The sequence below is a fragment of the Nomia melanderi genome, chromosome 4, assembly GCF_051020985.1.
Source record: "Nomia melanderi isolate GNS246 chromosome 4, iyNomMela1, whole genome shotgun sequence".
Classification (NCBI taxonomy): Eukaryota; Metazoa; Arthropoda; class Insecta; order Hymenoptera; family Halictidae; genus Nomia; species Nomia melanderi.
Window position 1 is genome coordinate 7,985,494 of NC_135002.1, and position 26,330 is coordinate 8,011,823.

Sequence of the window (26,330 nt, forward strand, 5' to 3'; positions counted from 1 at the left end):
GTGAAATCTCCATTTTTCATGGAAACTTAATTAGCTTCTTCGGTTCAGGTGTTTTATTTGAATGATTAATTTGGAACGTTATACGATGAAAATAATTGTTTCTAGTAGGAAACGAAGAAGTCTGCTTCTGATATAACGTATTAAATGGTTTTCGTTACTTTTAATGCCGGGAGATTGGCGTCTTTGAATAATTAATGTTGAATGTCAATTAAATACTTGATGCGTTTAGATCGGGAATGAATTTTCTTGTATAAATTCTTGGAACTGCTCGTTTCGAGCGGTTGAAATATCGGGGAATGATCTTTCGGCGAGGATCTCTGCATGCTCTAAATTTCGTTTCCTTCAAATTTGATTTCAATTAGTGGCAGCGGCGGATATCTTCTTAAAATTCCTTTAGGAGGATGCTCGGCGTCAAAGCACGGGAAATTTGTTAAAGCAAACTGAGGATCTCGTTATAGACGCACAGACGTTACCGGTTCTAATCTTATTCCAGTTACCAATAGTTCAAAGTAATTTTCAAAATCATCGTATTTTTTTAATCGTATATTGGACGCCCATTTGTATAGATCCGACAGTTCCGAGTAAAAGTTGTAAATGTGAAATAGAATTTTTGTATTTATATACAGTGCTCCAATATTTTTTGCATCAATCCATGCCCAACAGAACTGTCAGTTATTAGTTAAATTCACTGAGATTTATATCAATTCCAGATTTCAGGATTCTGTTTTTTTTTGTTACTCCCGTTTGAAATACTGTCAGTGCGCGTAGTTTCTACATAAACCAGCTATGCGTTGAATGCGGAATGATGTAACCCATTATGGATGGCCCGACACGGCGTCAAATGGAAATCATGTAATTCATCAAATCAGGAGAGATATACAAATAGAGATTTTATTATGTGCCGTGCACGATGATGCGTTTTTCCCCCGAACTCTTTTCATTCGACTTATACGCAAATTCATCTTCATTACATCTGAATCAGTCATAATAAATAGTTGATCTAATCTCAAGAGCTCTATTTCATTTTACCGCGAACGAAGAGAAAATTCCCATTATCCCATAAATAACGTATCACCCTTAATATTAAACAAACGAAATACCGCATATAATTCGAAAAGAAGAACCAGCAACTAAACCATAAGAATTACGAACTTGACGCGAATCGCCGAAGTGATCAAATTTATAACGTGTAATTTCTAAAAGCAACAAAACCGCTGGTTTTACATGTAGCTACCGTTACAAGACGTTCCATCGTCATAAATGCGCGAGCATCAGCAATTCAAACACACGCTCCGCACGAAGTGCTCCGCAGTCCTCAGCGCGCTCCTCCCGATTCACCCGGAGCGCTGATTTGAAAATCGATGTCTCATATTTAACGCGGGGAATGCAAATCACCGTTAGCTGTACCATTCAGTAGCGCATGATAGAGAGACGTGATTCGGAGGAACGTATTCATAATTTACAGGCCGCTCGTAGCGCTTCAACTTTCATGGAGCGTCGCGTCGCATCGTCTAACCGTGTTTGCTTAAACCGTTGCAATACAAACACTCGTTGCACTTTAAACGACACGCGGTCAGGGGTCGCGTGTACCAATGGACACGTGTCCCTTCGACGAGCAGCTCGAAACTCTTGTAGCGACTCGAACGATTTTATCAATTTAATTAATATTCCCGCCGTCGTCGGGGTCGCGCGTCGCCATTTCCCGACACACGTTGCAACGCGGAGCCGGACGCGCCGCGTTGTTTTTTGTAATCTTCCCTTATTCCCGCAATAATCGTTCCCATTATTCCCGTTTCTCCCGGCCCGCGCCACTGGCCCCTAGGCGCGGTTCTTTAATCCGACGCCAGCCGAGCTTTTTTCAATTAACGGTAATCTACCTTTATCCGCGCAACAGAAACCAGTACGCCCGCGGGGGATACACTTGAGTAAACGTTTCCAATTATTGCCGCTTCTTCCTCGTTAACGCTCTGCGGTTTGAGGTCGTGACATTACCGGCTTTAAGGGTTTTAAAGTCACGCGCTCTGGATTTTCATTTGCCCCGGCCGCAACGGCGCGCGCCGCAACACCGGGAAACGTTTTGTTTGTACAGTGTGCTGCGCGCTGGAATGGAGATCGAATGGCTGTAGTTTGCCTCCTTTCGGCGATACGCTTAATTACGTCGCCCGCCGGGATAAAGAATTTTTGCGTCGCTTTGTCGCGTCACCCGCGATTAACGATACCAGTTCGTTGGGAAGAATTGTCTGCCTCTCGTAAGCATTCTTTGCGCGACAGTGGATAGTTGCTCGCGATGCCAGGTGAAATTGTGTTTCAGGCGACGTCGCGTTGTAAACGATTTCCGTTTGTCGGACGTGACAGGGAATAATGCGCGAATGTTATTTTGAATACGCGTTCGAATAATACGCTCAATTATTGAATGTATCATTTATTAAATTTCAAGTCGATCGTGACAAGTCGGGCATTCTGGTCTGTAAGAAAAAGGAGAGTTGAATGCAAGGTAATTTAGTACCGCTGGTGGTCTAACAAGTTATGCGTGTTTATTATGTCGGTTGATTGCAGCGTTAGTTACTCGCAGTCCCCGTAAAAAGTCCGACAATAAAACGTTAAGATATTCAAATCATATCCGACAAGCGAACGATAAATGTAACACAAGTGGCTGATTAAACGGCACTATTTAATGTCACCTCCGATTACATGTACGTAACGTCGGATGTTAGCGGTACTATATTATTTAAACAGTACGATATTAATTTACAAAACGATTACAGCGCAACTCGGGCTTACATGTTCGGCGGGAATCACCGTCATAATCCCGGCTTTACGATCGCTCGCGTATCGATCGAGGTAAAGCTCGGTATTTTTCCACTTGCGATTCTGGCTTAATAAATTCTACGATTATTTTATTGTTGTTGTTATTAGCGTCTTAATCATCGATAATGAAATTTTGAAATACCACCGTTGAGAGTAAAATATATTTGCGTCGTCCCAATTGAATAAACAATGGAAATGAAATTAATATAAATGTGGGTGGTCCGATGAATTAAGAGAAATAAAACTTATCGTTGCGATCTCGTTGTAGTTTCGACAGGGAAATGAAGTGCCTTTATTTAAACGGTCCAAAGGTGGTAAATACTCGAGATTTGCACAGTGGCAACAATTAAATCAAATGCTGCGCTCGATAAATGATACGTCCGACGAATAACAAGCCCTATTTCACGCCGAATACAAGCCCCCCTTTTCAATCTCCGAAAAGGGTCCATTATTCTAACTGCCTGTTTCCAATTAACTCGATTAATCGACACCCCCCACAAGGACCACTCGAATCGCCCGCCTCCTTATCCTTTCAGAATCGTTCGAACGAAACCGTTCGAGTCCCGAATGTAGGGGAGGCCACCGGACTTGAATAGAAGGCCAATATAACCCTTTCGGGAACTCTAATTTCACATACAGATATTCGGGAGAACGATTATCAACACGAGCAACATCGTTTCTGAGTCTTATTATTATTAAGTGCCTATTATTTATAATACGTAACGGCGAGGGAACGATTCCTTGATGCAAATAATATAATTTTAGAGAATTCGTTTTACGCCGATGAATTTGCAGGAGAATAATGAGAACGAAATCATTTAATAAATGGTGTATTTGCATGTATAATGAGAATGAACCATTTAATGAAATTGTAGATTGAAACGGACGCATCGATGTTGTGCATTTAATATTAATATTACCGTGAAAATTTATGTAAAAATTTTAATTCACCGTTTACATGATTATACCGCTTCTGAAATACAAGTTATTTACATGGAGAAATGAAAAAAAATATACATATGGAACAGGAGGGAAACGATTTGTGCAACCGTTGATGCAACTGTTGGTTCAACATGAAAATTTATTTTAAAGCTTTCAATAATTACGACGCGTTACTAAAACCAACAGAAATTTTATCAAAAACCGTCCCCGTGTATAGTCACAGAGCTGTGTTTAATCAAGTTTTCAATATTCACCGGCTAACACACGTTCCAAAACATAAGTACACACACAAAGGAGATCCAAAAAAAAATACAAACTCTACCTCCCATGTTGCAGTATCTGAATTACTATGCGACAGAATTAATCCTTTTTCCCAATTACCGAAATTAAAACCTCTTGATACAACTTTTATAAACGACTCAAAATAGCACTGCAGGCTGACTCACGGCATGTTCTTCTTCGCAAATAATCAACGAAATCGTTACAAATCTCAGGGGGAAGTCCAAAGAAAGCACCCGAACCTCTCGATTCTTCACGGTGCACGTATCACGTGTACCAACAAGGAGCACAAAGGATCGAAGTCGTTCGAATAATCATGAGAGACCATTATTTCTCGGAAAAATACAGGGTAAAAAGAGGGGAAGGGACGTCGAACCGAGGAGTCACGTCGCCCGGTGACTCACGTAAGAACACAGGATAACAGGAGAAGAAAAAAAAAGGAAGAACGTCTGGGCCGAGGGTTTCAGAGGAAGTGACATGGCTTCTCTTGTGTCCGCCTAAACTGTTTCTGCTGTTGCTCGCCGGCCGGCAGGCGGTTCAGTCGGCTTCGTCCGCTTTGTCTCCTCTGTCAGCATTCCTCGGACTATTCAAGTTTTCCCTGGCGCACGCGAGTGCCCCGCTCGAAACGAGACAATAAAAAAAACGAACAACCGTGACCCTTGACCGGGGCCCGTCTGCGGTTCATCTCCGTCCTCCCCCTCGAGTTTTCGAGGATATCGTGCCCGCGTTTAATTTGCAGCCGTTTATCTTGCTACCGTTCGCGTGGCCTGCGCCGGTTTCTGGAAAAAAGCAACGTTTTTCCGCCCCTCCCCGTCGCCGCCCCCCTGGTCCCAATGTTCCATAATAAGGAGACAATACCGGTGCCGTTTCTTTTTTCCTTTTCTTTTCTTCTGCGACTGGGGTCGCCGGGCGAAGTCGAGAGGAGAGGGAGCTTCCGGACCGCGTAATGAGCGCAGAAATGAATGGTGCGTGAATTCTTGGAGCGTATGGCGGGTTCTGATACGCGGACAGAGGGGAGAAGAAGTGTTTCGTTCGATGATCACCGACCTCGGCACTCGAGGCGGTCTCAGTGTCATTTCAGGAATCGCGAATTTTACGGGGACCCCGGTATTGCACGAATCCTCGATGGATTAACTCGATACGGGATCCAGATATCAGACGAGCGATATGGAATAGAAACGCGTGATTAACAGTCCAATTCGGGGAAGATGTTGCCCGTGATTAAAGCGACGTCGTATCGTCTCGGTTTAATTATATTTAGTGCGCCGGTTCTATTGTAGTTATTCCAACGCCGGGATATTAATCGGGAAATAAATGCGTGTTCGTTACCGTTACCGGGAATTGAACCCGAGAAGCCACTAATTATATCACAAAAGCTTTGTTTAATTCAGACGTTGCGCACAATGGAGTTCCCCTAAGTTTGCTTGCTCTGCAAGTAGAATTATAGGAATTTAGCCTAGTTAGGGGATTAGGATGTTTCTTGGCTAGATAGAGCCGGAGAAGGGGAAACGAGATTAAGGATGCATGGGAAGTTAGACTGCTTACACGAAACACGTTGCTCAAAACAATTAGGTTGTCACTAGTTTCCGAATGATTAAACACTGCACGGGTAACGGCGTTTCGTCAAATTTCTGCGTTCGCCCGACAGAAGCTTCTCGAATTCGGACTGGGCTGAATAATTCCGATCGACGGGCCGCGGGAAAGAATTGCCGTTGCTCGTAGCTCGAACGCGGAGCCGAACGATACTTCAAAATGGCGTCAGCCCGGGACGCGTAAAACGAAGTGAAGCGTGGCGAGGAGGAAAAAGGAAGTGACCTTACAAGAAATTCGTAGCGATGTTTAGGAACCGGCGTCAAATGTAGCGCAAACAGCGATATATACTCTTCCAAGGTGGTACAAAGAACGAAAGATAAAATTTTTAACAGAGTTGGGAGCGCGATGGTAATCAGATTTTTTCTCCCAGAAATTCGACGAACGCAAATTTCAACGAACCACTCCATTTACCCATTCCCACGTAACAGTAATTTGCATTTACATCGCATTAACATCACGAATAATTACTGAAACATTTACATTCTCGTGGATATCCATTGAATCATATCCCTCTTAACGATCAAACCAAACTATTTTATACAGCTGCGAGACCACTTACATTAACGAGTCCTGCGAAAAAGCCGACCGAACGGCGCAAAGGAAACAAATATTAACAACCCCTCATTGAAAGGGAGTACAATAAACCCGAGCCGTTTCAATCGGACTCGACATAATTCCATAAATACCTGGGCGCGCGCATTCCCACACGCACACGTCTGGTTCGGCGCGCATTCCACCCCGTTCGCGCGACTGAACCCCGCACGCATTTTTTGCCCCCCGCATGCTAACCATTACACGCCGAGCTTCCACAGCGGCGCATACATAATAATCGTCATCATCATCACGCAAACGAGGCTGCGGCGGCGTTTCCGAACCCGTACACGGACACGGATCCACACCCTTATATCCATGCGAGGGGTCGCGTGCATCAAGGAGACGAGGGATCAACAGCAGCAACAACCGAAACGGTTCGAGTGGGCGGTAGTAATGGCGCCTCAAACAACGTGCTTGTGCCTGATGAATAGTCGAAGGGGTTGCTCCGAGGGACGAGGGATAGACACGGCGGTTCGTAAGCGGATCCTTGTGTTCGACCGGTGTGTTGTACAGCCGCATTTACTGGACGCAGTAGAGCCACCCTGGCCCTCTGTTTTCTCAGAAACCGAAATTCTCTGGGCTGGCTGGCTGAAACGGTAGCTAACGGCGAACGATGGAAGAGCACGGGTTTCGGGGATGGGTAGGGCGCGGGGAACGATCGCGCGGGCTGTTTGCGGGTGACGGAGACCGAGGACCACCCAGCTAAAACACGGGAAGGCTAATTAACGCCATTGCTATCTGCGGTTCGGGCACGGGGATTATGCCCGCAATAGGTATCACCGGCGATAATGTTGCACGCTCGGTTCTTACCAAGTGAAATCGACCGTTCATAACCATCGCCTCGGTTTAACGAACGTCCCCGCGGACGTTCAGCCTAACCCGCCTGCATCGTTCGCTGGCCGAACGTGATCCTGCTCCCTCATCCTCCTGTTACGTTCCCTCTCTTTCTCCGTCCCTCCCGTCCCTACTCGCCCAGCTTCCGTATGGTTATTCCGTGTTTAATTGAAGAGGCTTGTTGCCCGGACTGTTTGCTCTGCCTTCGACGAATCGTTCCAGAGAGGGATAGGATGTGGTCGATGATGATACTGGATGCTGTTTTTGGACGACGAGGATACATGATTGGTTTCAGCGTGTACCGGAGAAGCCGCGCGTTAATTAGCGGAATGTGTTGAAACACGAGGTGTTATCCTCTGTACAAGATACGATAACGATACCGGTTTTTGATCGTTTCCCTCTCAACTGTCAGTGTCTGGTTTCGCCCGGAAAGCCCTAAACGTGTGCGAGCCGTTCGAGCTTTGCCTTGTGAGTTCTTGGCTTTGGGATCGGGTATAGGAAATTGGTCGAATAATGCTGGTTGGTTGGATATTACAGGGATTCCATTGTGCATGTGGAGTTTGTATATTGAATTTCATTTTGTGAGTTATTGGTTTGTTTTAGTTGGTTTTTAAGTGAAATACGGGTTTATATTGAATTATAGATTGATAAGGATATTAGTGGTTTCGAAAAGTTTATGGGGTATGTCGTATTTCGTTATTGAAGTATCACCTGAAACGTAAATACTGAAACCGAACCGGTAGTGTTGCTTTCAGTTAACGGCGATCCGATATTTTTTTCGGAACTCGCGCGCGCAGGACACTTTAAAATCGAATTTCATTCCCATGAAATCCGCTAATTCAAGTCCATTTCATTTCGCAAAATGCGCGTTATAAATAAATTTTACTCGTCATTGGGACAAGTCCGGGCGAATATAGTCGGGCACGCTCGAACCATTTCAAAAATGTTCGTTCCTCCATCGAAATCAGAATCCATTCACGCGAATTCGGGAAATACCAATTTCGCGTACAAAAAAAAAGGGGGAAATTTTCGCAATATCGGGCATTCCGCTATATTACTAAATTACACGCAATGAATCGAAATTGCAAATCATTAAGCTTTTTTCCATGCAAAAGTGGAGTGATCGATCTAATGGACAGGAATCTAAACATTCGCAGTTTCGTGCGCCGAAATATGGACTCCATTAACGTCACGCGAGTTCATTTTCGTTTTTCCCTTTTTCTCGCGTTTCTCCCTTCCTTCTCTCTCTTCCGTTTTTTATTTGAAAAACCTCACTCGCCTTCTTTGTTTTTTAATCGAAATTTCTCTTTCGTCTCGGCGGCCGCGTTAACGGGGAATTATTTTTCTCTCGCTCGATGGAATACCGTAACAACGTCCCGGGGGAGAAAAATGGGAGGCGACTGGTTGGTCGCCGCGGAATGACGCAGAAATGATACTAAATCAACGTCACCGGAGCCAGAGATAGATGACCGTTTAATTGCATGGGTCGTTAAACAGAGTGTCAATGACTACTTACGCCAGCGTCGGGTCGGGTCGTGCGTCTCGCAGGAAACACACGCGAACCGGCGAACTCACAGGTACGGGACACACCGGAAGTTAGTTGCAATTATTGTTTTACTCGGCTCGAAATACCGACGCGCTAATTGGAATTACGCCAGTTGAAGTGAACTATCGACCGAACGCAGGAGCACTGTGAACATTTTCACGTGTGCTTCGGAACGCCTGGGATTATATGACCAGTTAAATTAGTGCGGATGCGCTTGAATAAAACAATGTTTCCTACGATTTACTCTAATCCATTTTTGATGTCTCAAAATGTATCATCTTCACGGTAAATGAATATTTCAAAATTTATTTCAAGAAATTTCAAGCTACTTTATTCTCTCTCTCCCTCTCTCTTCCCCTATAAACAACGTAGAAAAAATAATCCCATCTTACCTTCCATTCTAAAAATCGCTTAAATTATAGTTCCATGCTCTGTTCAACGAAAATCGTATATTCTCATGTCTGAGACAGAAACTGCAAGCTAGTCTTCCCGATGAATCCACCGGCAAAGCCCAGAACGAAACCCACCCTTCCTCTCATCCTTCCTCCCACCCCATTGCTTCCATATCCTTTTCAGTCGCCATACAACCAAGATTCTCCCGTAATAAAGACCCAGATCCCCGTTTTAATGACAGAACCCCGCAGCAACGGATCAATCCAACTTATCGAGCGCGGTTTCTCTCCTCAAGAAGGTTACGGAGACAGAAAAAAGGGAAAAATACAGCTGACCCTCTATTTACGCGATAAATTAGAACACTGTGTATTTGTAATTTAATTCACTCGATGCGAATGTAGTAACACCGAAGAAAATGTATTTTTGCTCCCTTAAAGGTCATTATTATAATTCCTTTCGTTCGACTGTGCGACATAAATATATATTTCCAAAACTAATACAAGCTCTTCTTTCCAATATCTTTTCCTTTGTACCGACAGACTCTACGCGATTTTCATTCGCGCGAATGGCATTCACGTGGAACGGATTTGTCGCGTGAATCGAGGGTCAGGTGTAGGTGAACGCGTGGGAAATAGTCGTCGCGACGTCGCATAAATCTCCGGACGCGGACAAATTCACAGATCCTCGGATCCGCGGCACGTCGGGTGTCAAACGAGCGAGGAGATCTGGCACGGTTGCGGATTCGCGGACGAAAGTTGGGCGCGTGTGACGCATTTGTACCTCCTCGAAATTTCTCGGTCGCGGAATCCTCCCTCTATTCTTCTTTGTCGCGGTATTCGTCGCTGGCAAAAGTGAAAAATATTAAAATACCGCGGTGGGGGTCGGGCTTCCGGAGGAGAACCGCGTCGCGGGAAGCGGACCGGCGGCTACAACGACGAAAAAGTGCGCGGCGGACGGTTCGCGCCTCTTCGCCCGTTTCATTTCTGGCGCGCTCCCGTATTCCCCTGGCCCGCGCTAAGGAAAAATGATATTTCAAATATTAAAATAGACGATGGATTTTATGCGGCCGAGGGAACGAGACGCCGCAAAAATGCATGAAAAGCGACGAGGACGCCGGTACGTGTCCGACCGCGCGGGATTTCCCGTCCCGTTCTTTTTCTCCCTCGCGGTTCACTTCGCCGGTCGCCATCTTTCTTTTCCATTTAACAATACAGAACGGGAAACGCGAACACGCGAGATACGCGGCCAGCCCTTTGCTTCCTTTTCTTCCCTCACGCGTTGACCAGGTTCGAAAACAACTATAAAATAGTGAAACAATAACAGGATTTTCGCTTGCAACCCTTTTAGCTTCCCCCCGATTTACGGCGGGCAGAAAACTTTTGCGGGACGAACGCGTTATCGCGTAGCGAATTAGCGAATGTGGATGTGGACTTCCGCGAGCATTGTCCTAGTCGGCGGGCTTTTAAAAATTGAAACAATTTGCTTCGCTGGGAAATTGAAAATGAAGTTTCGTTATTGCTAACTGTAACGGCTATAGTGAACTTGCCAGTAGCAGGGAATTGTACCAAAAAGTTTGATTTCCCGGAAAAATTCGCGGACCGGTTATCGTGCGAGCACGATGGAATTCGGAATAGACACGATGGAATTCAGCTTGATCGCTTATCCCACGGAAATGCTGTACGAAACTGGATTTGCACGCATATCCGCGGTCTTGTTATCAAGCTGGAATCTAATTTTTCCGCGACATGGCGGTCGAGAGCCGGCAGACGGGCGCATCCTCGTAGAATCTGGCTTCTGACGGCATCCAGTGCGCAGGCTGACTAGCTGCTGTCTAATTGTTCCCTAACGAGGAAGCAGAAACTTAGAACATGGCAAAACTGAAACGACCGAGGATAAGTTACGAGGATGTTTCACCGTCGCTCAACTGACAGCGAGAGGACGAATGTTAGAGGGGTCCGTGGGGGCAGGAGGAAAGGATTCAGCGAGAGGAAAGTTTAAATCCATGTAAGAAAGAAGAAAGACAGCAGCGTAGTCGTTTCGCGCCGCTTATCCCTGAGATAAATGATTTCATGCTCGGCTTACGACGTGTCATCGTCGAGGCCCTCGTTTCTCTTCTTTCCTGTGGACCCCCGTTCCTCGACTCCCGTTCTTGATCATCGTGCTGGATAAGAATGTATTGCGCCGGTGAATGGTAATCCTGTAACCTCGCTTTCGGCGAGTCTGCTTGAAAATAATACCGATTTTTATGAAACATTCGGGAAACCGATGAGCCACGTTGGTCGTGGCAAAACTGGGTCTTTCCTAGGTTTCGCAATTCGGTGGATTTTTTTCGATTTTAATGCGAATTTAGAAAACCGTCGAACATTTACTCGTTGAATTCTTTTATGTTATTTGATTTTATGTTTCTTCTAAAGCTTTATGATTGAGTTTTTGTTTTATGAATAATCTGCGGCAATAAGTAGGTAACAAGCAGAATTCGATTACGAATGATTAACTGAATAACCGATTTAAATTACTATTAGTTCGAATTTCTGTTGTGAAGTTAATCAGTAATCGGAACGCCATCCGATAGCTGCCGTACAGAATAATATATTCTTCTTTGTTAATGACATTATTGCAAAATTCGCGGAACAGTATTAAATATCCGATCAGCTGTAAAGTTAGTGCTTCAGTCTGTTATCACAAACGCCAGTCGGATTTCCCAAACGCGCATATCTATTTAATTAACGGAACACGTATATCTACATATCTCACGTAACACGAATATTTTAGTAACGTATCGCAATGAATTGCGTGCTGAAACTATGCAAATCAGGTAAAATAAAATACCCAGTAATGTTAAGAATTCAGCATCCGCCTCCAGTTTTCAATTAATCCTTCGTAAGCAGAGAAAATTTAAATTAAATAGCAATAAACGCAACGATTACTTTCACCGATTAAAATAAGAAACAATTACCGACACGTTAATTCGTTTGAAATAAAGTAATAACAGACGACGTTGAGATCGCGATCGAACACGATCGCTGAGAAATCGCAATTTCTCCATTCGGAACAATGCGCCGGAGATACGATCCGCTGACAGAAATAAAACTTCTTCGTTCTCCATCATTCGGAAGAAAAACAGCTCCGCAAAAGTAATTACAAGTTCGAGGAATTTAATTTAGTCGACGTTTCACGTGCGCCACGGGTTTACAAGGGTAAGCGCGAAACTTTCGCGGTGTACGTGCCACAATGACGATATCGTCCCGAAACGGGCACAAGCAGTTTGCAAACGAGAAACGCTTGTCCCGGTGCCGAGTTTGTTATTCTTTATTGCATTCCCCGTTGTTCCATGTATAACGCGGCTCTGTTACCTTTCCTTCCACCGCCGATCGAACCTAATTAGAAAACTGTACAATGCGATTACCGGGCGGAAAGAGTCTCGAAAGTGAGCGCAAAATTAAAGGCGAACTCTCCGTTAACGTCATGGATGAAACGAGCTAAAAACTTCGCGATGCCAGGGGACTATGATAAGGAAAGTACGCACCGCCACGGAAATAATTGTTTTAAGGGGCTCTTCTCGTATGCTCGCTACAGCCAATGCTACTTTTCTCTTTTGCGAACCATCCTGCGAACATCTTCGCGTCGGTCGGCAGTTTTGTATGATCACCTGAATTTTCATTGAGATCTTAAAAATTTGTGATCTGTTTTAGACGATCCTATATTCATAAACATTTCGTATTTTCTAGGTAAGCCTAGTTTTGTCGAGTAGGACTCAATAACTACGTTTATTCTCAGATTTTCTATTCATAACTTTACCACAATCTTTTATTCCATTTTCTCAACCTTTTTCGCTGGTATTATTAATATGTGTGAATTACTATTTCTACATTTCTGTTCCTCATTCTATATAAAATCGTTCACGAATACGCCTAATGTGTACTTTCCCAGATATACGTGATTTTACAATGAATTCAAAAAAGAAGTATAAATAAACAATTTCGAGCGGAATCTTTTAAACGTTAACAGGATGCAAATGATCATTGTCGGGAAAAAGAACAGCAAGGAAATTACCGAAGCAGGTCGATCGACGGAATAGCGTCCCCGATTAGTTTCGGAAAGCCCACGGTTTTACCGGTTACAAGTTGGCTGCGCCGGTAGGAAAAGAGAACAGGATATACGGTGAGGCCTTAAATCTTGCTTGACATCACGACGAGCGAATCCACTGGTATTCTGGCTACAATTTTATCGGTTGAATAATTAAATCAGCTAGAAAGCGTATTAAGAAGGACAGGGGCGTTGTGGTAAAATCGAGCATTTACTCTGTTCGTTGCGCGGCCTCCGCTCGTGAATCCGAATAAATAAATACAGAACCGGTGCCATTCGAAATATATTGTTCACTTCAACAATACACGGTAAAATCTCTGAAACGTGGATAACAACGTTTTTCTATGTCGAGTAATAAAATAGCAGGAATAGATGAAGTGATAAATAGGCAACGATCATTCACATCCACAAACGCATTCGACGAGCGGGCGTAGTGGTTCTTATGATTCTTCGTGTATCATGCATATTCAGTTAAATATTTGGTTCAGTCTGATTTATCTCGGTACGGAAATTAATAATATACACGCAGCTGTACGTTCTCACGGTAATAATTCAGTTACTTTCCAATTTGCTCGACTTCGATTCAGATTTAATGGGCATTAATTAAGATTTGCAGACATCCCTTCCGACTTGATAAAAGAATAATTAATCTCGTTGTAATTAATATCGTTGTATTAATAATTCTCCTTTGGAAATATTGTTGCAACGCGTAACGCGACGTGCTGTTTTGTTCGCCGATCGCACATGATAGGCAACGGGAACAACCTCTTATCCGTGCGCGTAATTAACAGGTTTCGTGTTCCGTATCTTTATCGTTGTATCCGGGATTGTCGTGTAAAATTTGATCCGGTCGCTAATGGTCTTGGCTAGGTTTAAGTCAGAATTTACTTCGCAATTATCTAGGATTTACCGCATAATTATTAATAGGTATTACAGAGCGTGGAGTGTCCAAAGGGCGATACATATATTGTGTTAAATGCGTAACTTGGCCAGAGTATTCAGCTAGGATGTCTAAATAGATATATTCTGTAATATTCAACTCAATTTTCAATAATTGCGCTTGCCGTGACGCACGCGAACAATTTCAGAAACGAGTCACTCTCGAACATGTTAATTCTTACGCACTGATATATTTCTATAATTCGATCATCCTTTATGGAATAATCGTTGCCACATAATTTTCGACAAAAATCCTGCAGAATTTTATTATAATTTATTGGTTCGGCTGCGCGGTCGATTAAAAATGTCAAAAAAAAAAAAATGGGAGAATTGAACGGAAAATTGATGAGACGGCCAAGCTATCTTCGGTGAATCCCAAAATTTCAAAATCCGGTGACAGTGATTCGACCTCGAGCGCGCGTTCCCGCGCATACACGCATCGAGCCCGCCCCCGATTTCATCGATTAATCATTCGCAGTCACGCTGTCCCGTTTCGGCTCAATTGACGTCAAACGATCGCGCGTCGCGCGCGACTTTTCGCGTTCACCGACAATCGGAAAACTCACCGGCCGGACATTGTTTTGGTTCGCTGGCCGTCGGTATCCGGCACGGGGAACGGGTCGACCCGATTTCCACCGGGCCCCGACCCGCGCGTTCCGCCATTTACGTCATGGCGCGCGACATGGCCGCTCTCCGAGCAGTAAAAGTCACTGGATTAACCCTTCGCGGTCAAATGCCGACGTAATGGCGGGTCTCGGAGTTATGACATCGAAAATCGAAAGTAAATGAATAACTTAATCATTGACACAACAAGATATTGATGTATCCTTTCTTTTCTAGTATTTAAAGCTTCAGTACATCGTTCAGTTTTCTATGAAAATGCTTTCAAGAAGTTTCATAAATTCTATATTAATATATCCTTATTAATATAGTTTATTAAGAACCTTAGATTATATTAATATCTAATATCTATTATATTGTATTATCCTTTTTAATAGATTATAGTAGTCTCTTATTAACTTATAAACTTATATACATATTAATATATCCTTTATTTTCTATTATTCAAAACTTCACGCATCACTCAATTTTCTGTGAACAGAGTTTCAAGAAGTTTCATAAATTCTCATTCGTATAGGGTTAAATTCTTAGACAGCAGTAGATAAAACTATTGAAACTCTTAATTATCAGTTTCCATTATTTTGGAACGTGCTTCTACGAGATGCACTGATCTTGTTGAATTTAATATATCTGATTAGCAACGTAAGTTAGGTATGGAAGGGGGAGAAGTTAAACGGAGTCTTTGAAAATTTCAGTCGAAACAGACACAGCCACCGCCCTCGTCGGTTTAAAGGTCAACGTAAGAACGATTGTCCCCGAGGACCTCGGAGCTCGTTTTTCAGCTATGCATCATCCAAGCTCCTCGTTTTCGGGGACAATCGACCGGGTCCGGGCCGCGGCACAGGATCCCGACACCCATTGTTCCCATCCGGCACGGAAATACGCGCGGATTTGTTGTCGCGCGGTACACGTGGACGGCAATTAATATTGCGGAATTCAAGATGTCCGCTCCAAGGTTTCGAGTGTTTTGACGGTGCTCTGTGCACTCGGACGACCATTATTCTTTGTTTAAATTATAGATAAGTTGGCCATTATAATTCAATTGTTTCGAGGATATATTTCTCTGGGAGAATAGCTAAATGAATTATATTCTTGACATAATTCATCTTGATATTATATTACGAAAGGAAAATTCATCGTGTGAAATCTGATACGAAAAGAAATATTAAATAGGAATGGTTCGTGCAACGAATTAATGCAATTGTCAGAATGCAAAATAATTCGTTTCGTTCATTAGCGGGGTTTATTCAAATAAATTATTTTCGAAATGCTGCTTTTAAATCAATGTGATTGCGCGGAATGCACGAAAATTGGAAGGTGGGAAACAAAAAACGGTAAACCGATAATGAAACCGTCCGCCGAAACGTCAATTTCAGAAATTCAAATGATCTTCTGGGGAAGTTGCCAACAGTCGAGTTTCTTCTAAAATTGTAACTATCGAGTTTCCGCGAAATTTCGGAAATGGCGCGTTAAATTGCGAATGCTGCGACGACCGAGCAATTTTTGCGAGGTTCGTTTTCGAGGTTTCGGTTACGTACGGTTACTGGTTATGATCAAAGTTTTCTTGGACCATTCTCGGATTGTTGGATCGCATGGTGGTGACCCGTAGCCATTGATCCGGATGCCATTCGTAAAGTCATACGTACCTGCAAAAAGAGAAAGAAGAATTTGTTAGTAACTTCGCCAACGGAGGCATATATTTGCAAAGATTGCTCAGTATAATTATTGCAACTTTAAAAGCTAACATCTTACTCGAGTAAAGAAACAATTCATCATTAAACAATTTAAATCACAGATCAGCTACGAATATGCATATAACATTCGCAAATATAAATTCTCTCAACACCATAACACCCGACAAAATGGCGTGTCTCAGTTCTTTTATTTCACAATCACTAATATCTTACAGGTTTTAAATATCCGAAATGACTTGAAAAATAGATAGTTCCATGTTCAATACTATAATCAACATATGAAGAAACCGAAAATAACTTATCATTTCTTATAAAAATCACATACTGATCACATTAGGCGCTCGGTTGTCCTACAATTAAACGATCTTCAAGCGTAACTGAAAGAAACGGCAGAAACCGAAGTCGGTCAACTAAGTGGCTCTCACCACCTGCAACTGGTCAACCAGATGTCTATCTACCGTTCTCAGCGTACTACACAATTTCCTCCGTCCAATCAATACGGTTAAAAGAATCCGGCGAAACGATCAGATATTCAATATTTCGATACAACCGGCGTCGATCGAGCTGCCAGTTTCCAGCTGATAAACATCCGGCCGCGAACCGCAGGAACTCTCATATCCGCGTGCTCGCGAGTCCGCGCTAGGCGTAACCCCGTTCGCCGCGTCTGGGAAACCTGTTCCGAGCGTTCCGCGTTCGCCTTAGCGCGATTTCCGCTATCGACGTGTCACCGATCGACACACGGCCGCGAAACTTGACGTCGCCCGCGCAGGAATTCATTTTCCAGCCAGGTAACCTGTCCCCCTTCGTCTCGTCCTGTCCCGTCGAGCAATTACGCTGTCGGCTCACGGATCGAAAAAGTAATTCCGCCGCGCGGCATCGAGACACCGGTGGCAAACAGTAACCGGCGTTATTAGAGGCCCGTCATTTCCGCGACCGAACAATCGCGGTCCCACGCTCCTTACGCGCTCATTCGCGGCTCGCCGAGGCTCGCCTGTTCACATCCTGCGATTCAAGGCGTTCATTTCCTTCCTCTTTTTGTTCCGAGGCCCCCGCCCTCGCGACCTAAAACGTTCCACGAACCCACTGTTTATCACATCGCGCATCCCCGGCACACCAATGTTTCCTTGCCATAACGTCGCGGTATCGCGCCGGCACAGACGCGATTAACTCGGCAACGCGGAATGTAAGGGATCTGGTAAGATTGTGTATGATGAATATTGTAGGACATAGGTACACAACTGCTATTAGATAAGATATTTATGAAAATGATAAAAGCATCCTTATATTTTGAATAACAGTGAGCTTTTTTATTAAGACTCTTAATTAGAAGAGAGGTCGAAATGTTGGGATTAAAAGAAAACAAGTCTTTTGTTTCGTTCCTTTTATTTCTTCTCTAACTCAGATCGATACGACTACTTTATCGTTAATAATTTAATGGTAAAAGAGAAGAATTCTAAGTATATTGTGATTATGTTTGCTTTTAAGTATAATAATTGTTTCCAGAACAGTAATATTTTCTTTGAATTCGAATGAATCGAGCGTTCATGTTTGTTAAATCATGTTGAAAATCTGCAACACGAGTATGACATGTTGCTATAAGGCAACGGGTTAACGTGATCTTTGAAACAGATTTTTTATGGCCAGATTCAATGTCTTGCGCGAATCGTCGATGTTAACAGCAGCGTCGAGAGATTCTTAAATGTTCGACAGTACAAAAACTCCTTAACATTATTCATTAACTCTACTCCGCTCCCTTCCACTTCCGATACCTCCAGCTCTCACCGCTCGAGCACCCTTCCGCGCCACCACCTCGCCCCTTTCGCCACTCTGTCACACGTTTCGTCGCAATTTCCGTTCTCATCTATCTCAGGTATTCCCAATTTTTCCCCGACTTGTCTCGTATTTCCTTCTGTCTGAAAATCCAATTTGATACGTCCACTATCTAGAAATCCGATTTCACGCATTCACCGGCTGAAACTAAATGTACGTGCCCGCCGCTCCCGCTCACCTACCCCGTTGCCTGTCGTCCGCAGTTCCCCCATTGAATAAACGATAACTAATCCTTACTTCCTTTCGAAAATATCCAATCATCTTGTTCCTCGCCCGCTAGGCACAAAAGTATAATCATCGTGCATTGGTCAACCTCAATCGTGACTTTGAACCTCCCTTAAGCCGTTCGGACATTGATATCCCTTAATCCAATTGGAAATTAGGTAACTCGAGTTCAAATGAATATTTCTTGAATATTTATCCTCTCCTTTCGTCTCTTGGAATCATTAAGAAATCTAGATATATAATTACAATTCAGAATCGCTTTATTCGCACAGAATTTCGCTGTTGCCAACTTCGAAAACCTACTTCTTTCGCTAATTCACTAAAGAAATACTCAAACACGCAGATCGTTCGGTCAAGTGAAACACAGAAGGTACTCAATTAACGAAATTTCACAGGAAACGCGTTCGATTTCTCCCCAAGAAACGATCCCCCGTGAGCTCGGATCGATCTCGCGACTCGGATTGGAAAGACGAGTGGTAAAAACTTGTACTCGCCGGAAATAGACGCGCTGGCAGAAGCGGGATCCTTAGCAGAAGCGAAAGTACTCGCGTCCGTATCGTAAATCCGGATCCTACGGCTGTCCCTAACAACCTCTTTCCACACCTTCACTCCGGTCCATCAAACCGGATCGGTGTCTTCGTGGGCCGCGGCGGATCTTGTTTGAAAAGTTGAGGAACGGAGCTCCTGGAAGTTCACGGCGCGTCGCTCGTCCGCACGGATCCCAACGCGCGTCGTCGTCGTCTCCTCCGTCGTCGTCGTTTATCATATTGCCGCGATCGCTTCGGATCGCGTTTTCACGCGACGTTGCTCGGGATTATTCAATCTGGCCGAATGTCCGCGCGCGCAGCCAGCGACACGGGACGGACGGGCTTTCGAGGAATTGAAAGCTTTCAGAAAGGTGAAACGAGAGATCCGGGCCCGAGATTCGCTATCAGGGGATTCACTGTCAGAATGAAATCCGAGTTCGGTGCCGGGGGTTCAGCATGCGAGCAGACTCTTCTCTTTTTTCGCTCTCTTTCCTGTCCCCTGGCTTTTTTCATTTTATTCGACGCACCGTCGCGTCGCGTCGCGTCGCGTCGCGGCGTGAGCTACGCCCGGGAAGCTTTTGTGAGGACGAAACGGAAGCGGGTGGAAATGTAATTTATACGGTGAACGGGGTACTGGATAATAATGATCGTCGGAACCGTTGAAACGCGTGTGCGACGTTCGTTGTATATTATATTCTGCGAGCCGAGGAAAACGTGGACGCTTTTAAGTCTGTACTTTTGTTTGCCGATAAATGCTTGTTTCTCTTGATCAGCGGTGTCGCTCGAAAATTCCAGGGTGTATCGATCGTTGCCAATTGGCGGAGCCTGCTTCTGCAGATGACACGGGCCACTGTTCAAATATTTGAGTACAAACTCTGTACCGGGAAAGGTAAAAGCTCTTGTGTTTTTAGTTTTACTGTTGCGCAAACACTTCAATTTTCTTGATCGGCATTGTCGTTTATGTAAGGGCACTCCAAATATTGGGACGGCGATTTTTAGCTTGAAGTTTCCCTGTGCTGAGGAAACTGTAACAACGTCGATTGTAAGACTGCAATTCTGTACGAATGAGTGACCGCGAAGGCTAGATATCCGAGTCTTATGATTTATGTTAAGGTAAAAGTTGGAATTCTACGATAATTCTTATCTTCAGAATAAGAATTTTGCCGTTTTTCACGGAACTGTTACATCGGCGATACCGCCGCGCTTCGAAATGACCTCGCGCAGATTTCTGAGTCGGCACCGTTCTGACCTACATATGGGAACATGGGACAATGAACTCGTTCCGGTCGTTACCTTTCGCGCAATTAATGAGAATTTGATTATTGCCTAGGTGTTGTTCATTGAATTAATTTTAACTATATAATTATCAACCGTCCCTTTGAAGTTTCGTATCACGCTGTCGTATAATTTCATTCCTTTGAGAATAAGAAGCACTTTATTGCTGCCCTTTTCGACGATGAAACCCTCTTCTTCAAGATTAAGACTGAGTGCCCTTTAGAGTATGATTGTAAAAGTAGCTTCGCAAAAGTTTGAACATTCTACTGAACACACGAATCTAGAACAATTTTCAAAACTCGGCGAACAGTTTATAACATTCGTTTCATTACCAAAACGAATGAATACGTTTTGAAATTTCCGAAAACACGATATAGTTTCCCGCGATTAGCCGCAAAAATATTCTTCCCGCAATTTAAAAGAAGCGACGTTCCGTCGAATAAAATATTCCTCTGGCGTCACCGTGGATAATCCAATTTTTCATTCGGTCGTCCAGATAAGGTGTCGCGAATAAAATAATATTAGCTATTAATCAGATTTCGCGGAAACCTGCTGTCCGCCTCGCCGTTTTCCGGTTCCTACCTGTTCGCGGGTGAAACGCGGCCGCGCCGCGTTACAATTTATCTCCGCAATTTCGAGTCGCGGCAATTACGGACTGGCATTTATAAATATTAGTCGGAATTGCGTATTTACCGCGCGCCACCGCCAGTGACGCGTTACCGCACTGGAAAAATCAACATTCCGGAATTACAGCCGCTTCAAAGGGATTCGCGGCTGAGCCGAGCTCTTCCGAACTTACAGAGTTCGAATCAAACAAGAGCGACGGATGATGTTTGGCGTCGACATTGTTATGAACGACCGAATAATAGGGGATCAATTAAAATTTACCTTTATTACCTTCGGCATTCGCAATTAAAGTTGACACATTATCATCGAAGCGGAGTGTCACCTTAAAATTGTTATCGATAAATTCTTATCGGTAAATCAGAATTTTGGACGACACGGCAAGTTATTACTCGATAACCAACGTATCCTTCAGAGTTTTCATTTCGCGTTCACCAAGGAAATTTCTCACATTTTAGGTTTCACTCTTGAGTGATTCACTCCGGACGTGAGTCACGCGAACATCGTAAATGTATTGGAAAAGATTCCAGGTTTAATGGAAAGAATACATGAATCACCTCTGACGGAAAGCGTTTAGCAATTATATCGCGGGCTACGCTATCAGTGTAACTTATAAGGCTGCGTAATAGCGGCTGATTAATTCCGCAGGCATCGATTGAATTCAGAGCGGCGATATATTAGTAACCACTTTCAATAACTCTATATACTTCTACATTCCGCGCCGATACTTTCTGCGGAGGGATCGATTTTTATCGTGTCTAATCGATGCGCTCGAGCACGGTTGCGCATCTCTGCCGATCATCGTGATTATATCTGAACGCGAGGATAATGACTCCTAGTAGCAATCTGTAGCCTTCCATAGAATAAGACTAGCTGGAAATTCGAGCATGGTTAACGTCCGTCTGACAAATTATTCAAAAGAACAGTTCCTTTTCGAGCGGCGGTGCTGTTATTCAGAAACGCAGAAAAATCCCAGCGGCTTGTTAGCGTTCGGGATTAATTGCAACGCGCGACCGTCGTTCGCCTGGCGACAGAGAATAATCCCCCGCGTCTATCCGACTATGCAAATCGCGAGCGCGGGCAAAACTGTTCGAAAGTAATCTGCCAATAAGAACAACAGCGCGTGCACGGATATCGAAAACTCGCCGGCCGCGCACTAGCCTCCGACAATTTGCATTCCTGATACGTGATATACACGCCGCGGCCGGTGTATACTGCCGTCCAAAAGCATTAGAACACCTGACGCTCCCGTGAAATAATGCAGCTGGCATATCGTCGATGCTGTGTTCTCTTTTGTAACCTTTTTAACGCCGCCCCGGAGGCAGCGGTAACTCGAGACGTATCTTCGTCATAGATTAGCTTCGAGGAGATAGTAAAAGAATCAATAATGCAACAAAATTTACATACACGTACACGCAGTCGCGAAATTAATTCATCGAATTAAGGATAATAGACTCCATTGGCGTGTCAGTTAAACGATCTAAGGGATTCGAAAAATCATCGCGAGATCCTGATTTTATCTTCTGTAACCGTTTAACGTCGCATCGAAGGAATTGGTAACTCAAGATGTATCCTCGTCGTAGATTACTTTCGAAAAAATAGTAAAAGAATCGATAATGCAACGAAATTTACATGCACCTACACATGTTCGCGAAATTAATGCGTGTAATTAACGATAATAGACTCCATTGACGCGTCGGTGAAACGATGTAAGGGATTCCAGGGGTTCCGGTTCTAATACAAAAGAAAAATCATCGCGAGATCTCGGATTACCTTTTCGTGAAAAATTGAGTTTTCTTCGACACTGATGCGATAACGGAAATCGAGTTGAACGGGGCTAGGATACGGGGAATTATAACTTTGTTCTGTCGGCAAATAAAATGATTATGTTACAGTCGACGGACAGTTTCGATCCGCGTTATCATGTTTGCCGCGCAACGGGGAGATTCGTATTAAATATCGAATTCCCAGCGATCGTAATTTCATGGAATAAATAAGAGAAAGGGGGAACGGGAATTCTTTTTTTCTCCTTTTCATTCTCGCGCTTTTTACGGTCGCGTTTCGTTCGCCGGGCTTGAACGAAGAAACTTTTTAAGGGCTCATTTCTAACAGGGCTTCGTTTCTTATTTATTCGCTGCTTCAGCCCAGCCACATTATTACCCGGTCCCAATATGGCCGTTTCGGGGGCCATAATAACCGGATTTTTCATACTTCCGCCGGTTCCCCGGTCGCGTTCTTAGCCGGGCCGCGTGTATCCAATTTTCGCAGGAAGCGCGGCCCGCGCTTCTCGTCCCGGGGCGAAATTTTCACGCATACATCCGCCGAATATGAGGGAAACGGAACAGGAGAAAAAAGGAATGACTGACGCGCGACCGCGTTCCGAAACCCGAACGAAATGAAATGTGTTACCGTTTCGAGCGTCCGCCCTTAACACGACGAATATCGTGCATATTCTGGCCGTAGCCGTGGTAAAACGACGTTTTCCCAGTATGAAAATCACTATACGGTATTTACACGAATTTTCCTGAGTATTTACGCACGCGGCCGTACGGTTACAAAGGCTCGATTCGTCGACGCTCTTTCTCCGAATTAAAAAATAGAATTCATCTTAAACTTATCAGATCCACCTTCGACATATATTACTACTGACATTTCACCTATCATGGATTTCGATTTAATATTCTTCAAAAATATAACAATGTCCCATTAAACATTTATCCCTTGATTTCCTTCTACGACAGTTCTCGTTAGGTGAGCAATATTTTTCAGCGAAATATAATTTTATACTGCGGAAGAATTTCAAAACAATCGATGCGAAAATTCCCGCGATACAATTCGTCGACAATTATCATAAGCGAAAGGAATGATCGCCTAGTCCTCTCTTCGCGATAAATTAAGAAAGGTCCACTCTATGGCGTTTCCACTCGGAACCGGTCAGAAGATCCGAAACAAGCTCGACACGCGTAATTCCGGAACAACCGGAGCGTTTCATCGGATCCCGCCGGAACAATGGACCATATAAACAGAACGGGAGCGTTCGCGGCGGCGTCTCGTGCCGAACGGTGCCGTTTTTAATCGCGTTAATTAAACAATGGGGGCGAGGAGCGTGCCGGAATTTCGGTTTTAATGCAACCGAGCCAACTAATGGAACGAGAAGCGAGTCTGACAGCAAACATTAACAGGCATTTACATTTGAATGGGAACGATGGGCCCCCTCCCCGGCCCGTTCCTCTAATTTTCGACCGGTTACGCGTGGCCGGAAGTTCGCAACCGATATCCCGCGCGAGACCCCTTTGCCGGCGACTCCTCAAATAATACGCCGATATACCTTACGTGCAATTAATACGGCGCGATCGAACAATACCAGAAATGATCAAAGTTTGCAAACGATATTTGGCCGGATCCCCGCAAACAATGCGAAGCCCCGGGATCGCGGTCAACACCTTTGCCAGCCGATATATAGATACGCAGGCCGGTCTGGCTTCAATAAACACCAAAGACGACGCCCAGCTATAGCGCAATCGAACAATACCGGCGGACGCCGTGCACGCAATGGGATCCCTCGCGTGCAAATGATTTCCGTGCCCATGGTCCAAGGGCCGGGCTATAATTGCGCGCAGCCGGTTAATGGAAGATTTATTGAGCCACGGACAAGCGAGCCAAGTCTCCGGATCAGATTCAGGTGATTTCTTAGCTTCGATTTGGGGCCTAAGATTGTAATTTTTAAGTCTTCCTTTCTGTAAGATTGATATTTTTGAATGGTAACACTGGATCTACCGAGCGTTTAATACGATTAATATGTAGTACCTATAAAAATTGTAGTACTGAAGTGCAACTGTTTATTTTCAAGATCATTTCGGATATTCAATCGTTTTAAGATATTAATAATTGCGAAACAGTAAAGACTAAACTAGTCATTTTGTCTGGTACGGTAGTTCCAGTGTTAAAGGTGATAAATATTATATCGGAGAATCAGAGGGAATTTAGCGCAGTTAATGGAAGATTCATTGAGTTTCCGACAGGCTAACGTCTCTAGATTAGATTCGAATGATTTCTCACCTTCGATTCAGGGAGTACGCTTTTGCGGAATGCGGAAGATATTTAAGCAGAAGTGAACGGGAGAAAGAGGTGATAACTAAACATTTGAGTAAGTGAAGATAATTCGAAAAGAATACGTATTAGAAAAGTGAATGGCGCACGATGGTCTAGAAAATTCCGATAGATTCTATTTCGATAGAGCATGAAGTTAAACAGTCTCATTAGCAGCTTCATCGGTATTCGGTCTGTGCGCTTGATAAAATCTATCCCTAACAAACCAGAACCAAGAGTTCCTCCTTATTACAAAAGCTACTCCCAGAACGTTTCTCAAGTTTGCTTAAAAACACTCCGACAAATTTCCACGGACTACAATGTGCCTCCAGTACCTCGTCCAATTAATCGACCAAAACCCAAGAGCCACGCTAACTAAGCTCGAACTAAATTAAAATCAGAATTAACTGAAATCGACTCGTACCGAGCCAAAAGCCGGAGCTACTTCGAATTAACCCAGATTAAGCACGAAATATCCAACTTTCCCAATTTCTTCGACTTTCCAAATCCACTCGGTTTACCTTCCGCCCTCCTTCACTGTTTTTCTCGTAAGAAAGTTATCGAACTAAATTTCTAAAACACCCAGTAGAGTCGCATGAACTCCTCGGCAACGAGCACAAACGTACAAAAAATCGTGAAGTTTCTTTAGAAAGACTGCAGGGAAACAAACCTTTTCAAACAAACCCATTGAACATAATCTTCGTATCCTTGAAGTTTCCGCAAAATCCTCGGCTTACATCAGTAAACTTTGATGTATTTGTTAACGCGTTGACAGCTGTTGACGAATGATAACACATTCTACAGAATAAAAATCATATTAACACGTTCCGTGCTACAGAAACTTCGATTATATTTTGCTCATGAACTGTATTGATTTTTTCAATAACATAATCAGTTATATTCAGGTTTTTAGTCATTTCTATGTATTTCGATATTGTTTCTTTGTTTTCACTGTTTCGTAACCACTAACAGTGACCATGTATTCGTTAAAAATATTTTCTTACAAAAATTGGTGCCATACGTAGTACACGTGGCACGGAACGTGTTAATTGCCGAGGTGAATTTTAAGACATCTCTACGTCTTATCTTCATATACTACAACTTTTATACTTTTCTAATCAAAATTTGATTCGCGTCAAATGTAATGATATAATTGTTTCATACGGAGATGATCAACATCGGCGTGAAAATCTGGTTCAGCTATAAATTTCAATCGCCAGCTGTGGAAGTGTTAGCAAGCAAGATGTTTGCCTCGGATCCTTGCCACCCCATGGTCTCATCGACCTACAATTTTCAAACACCCTGCGCGCACGTCAAACGCAAGTCCTCGTCCTCGATGAATATGTGTTAATAGTCGTCGATGAGACCCGCTGCCGAAGAAGCCCCTCGAGGTTAAACTTTTATGCCCCGGCACACACCGTGACCCTGTCA

The 26,330-nt window shown here is 43.8% G+C and overlaps 1 protein-coding gene across 2 annotated transcripts in view; it reads right to left on the bottom strand.

The window, feature by feature from the left end:
- The window catches only part of sns (sticks and stones), a 408,043-nt gene that overhangs the window by 136,234 nt on the left and 245,479 nt on the right, over positions 1 to 26,330 (bottom strand). The gene's annotated exons all lie outside the window — the stretch shown is intronic.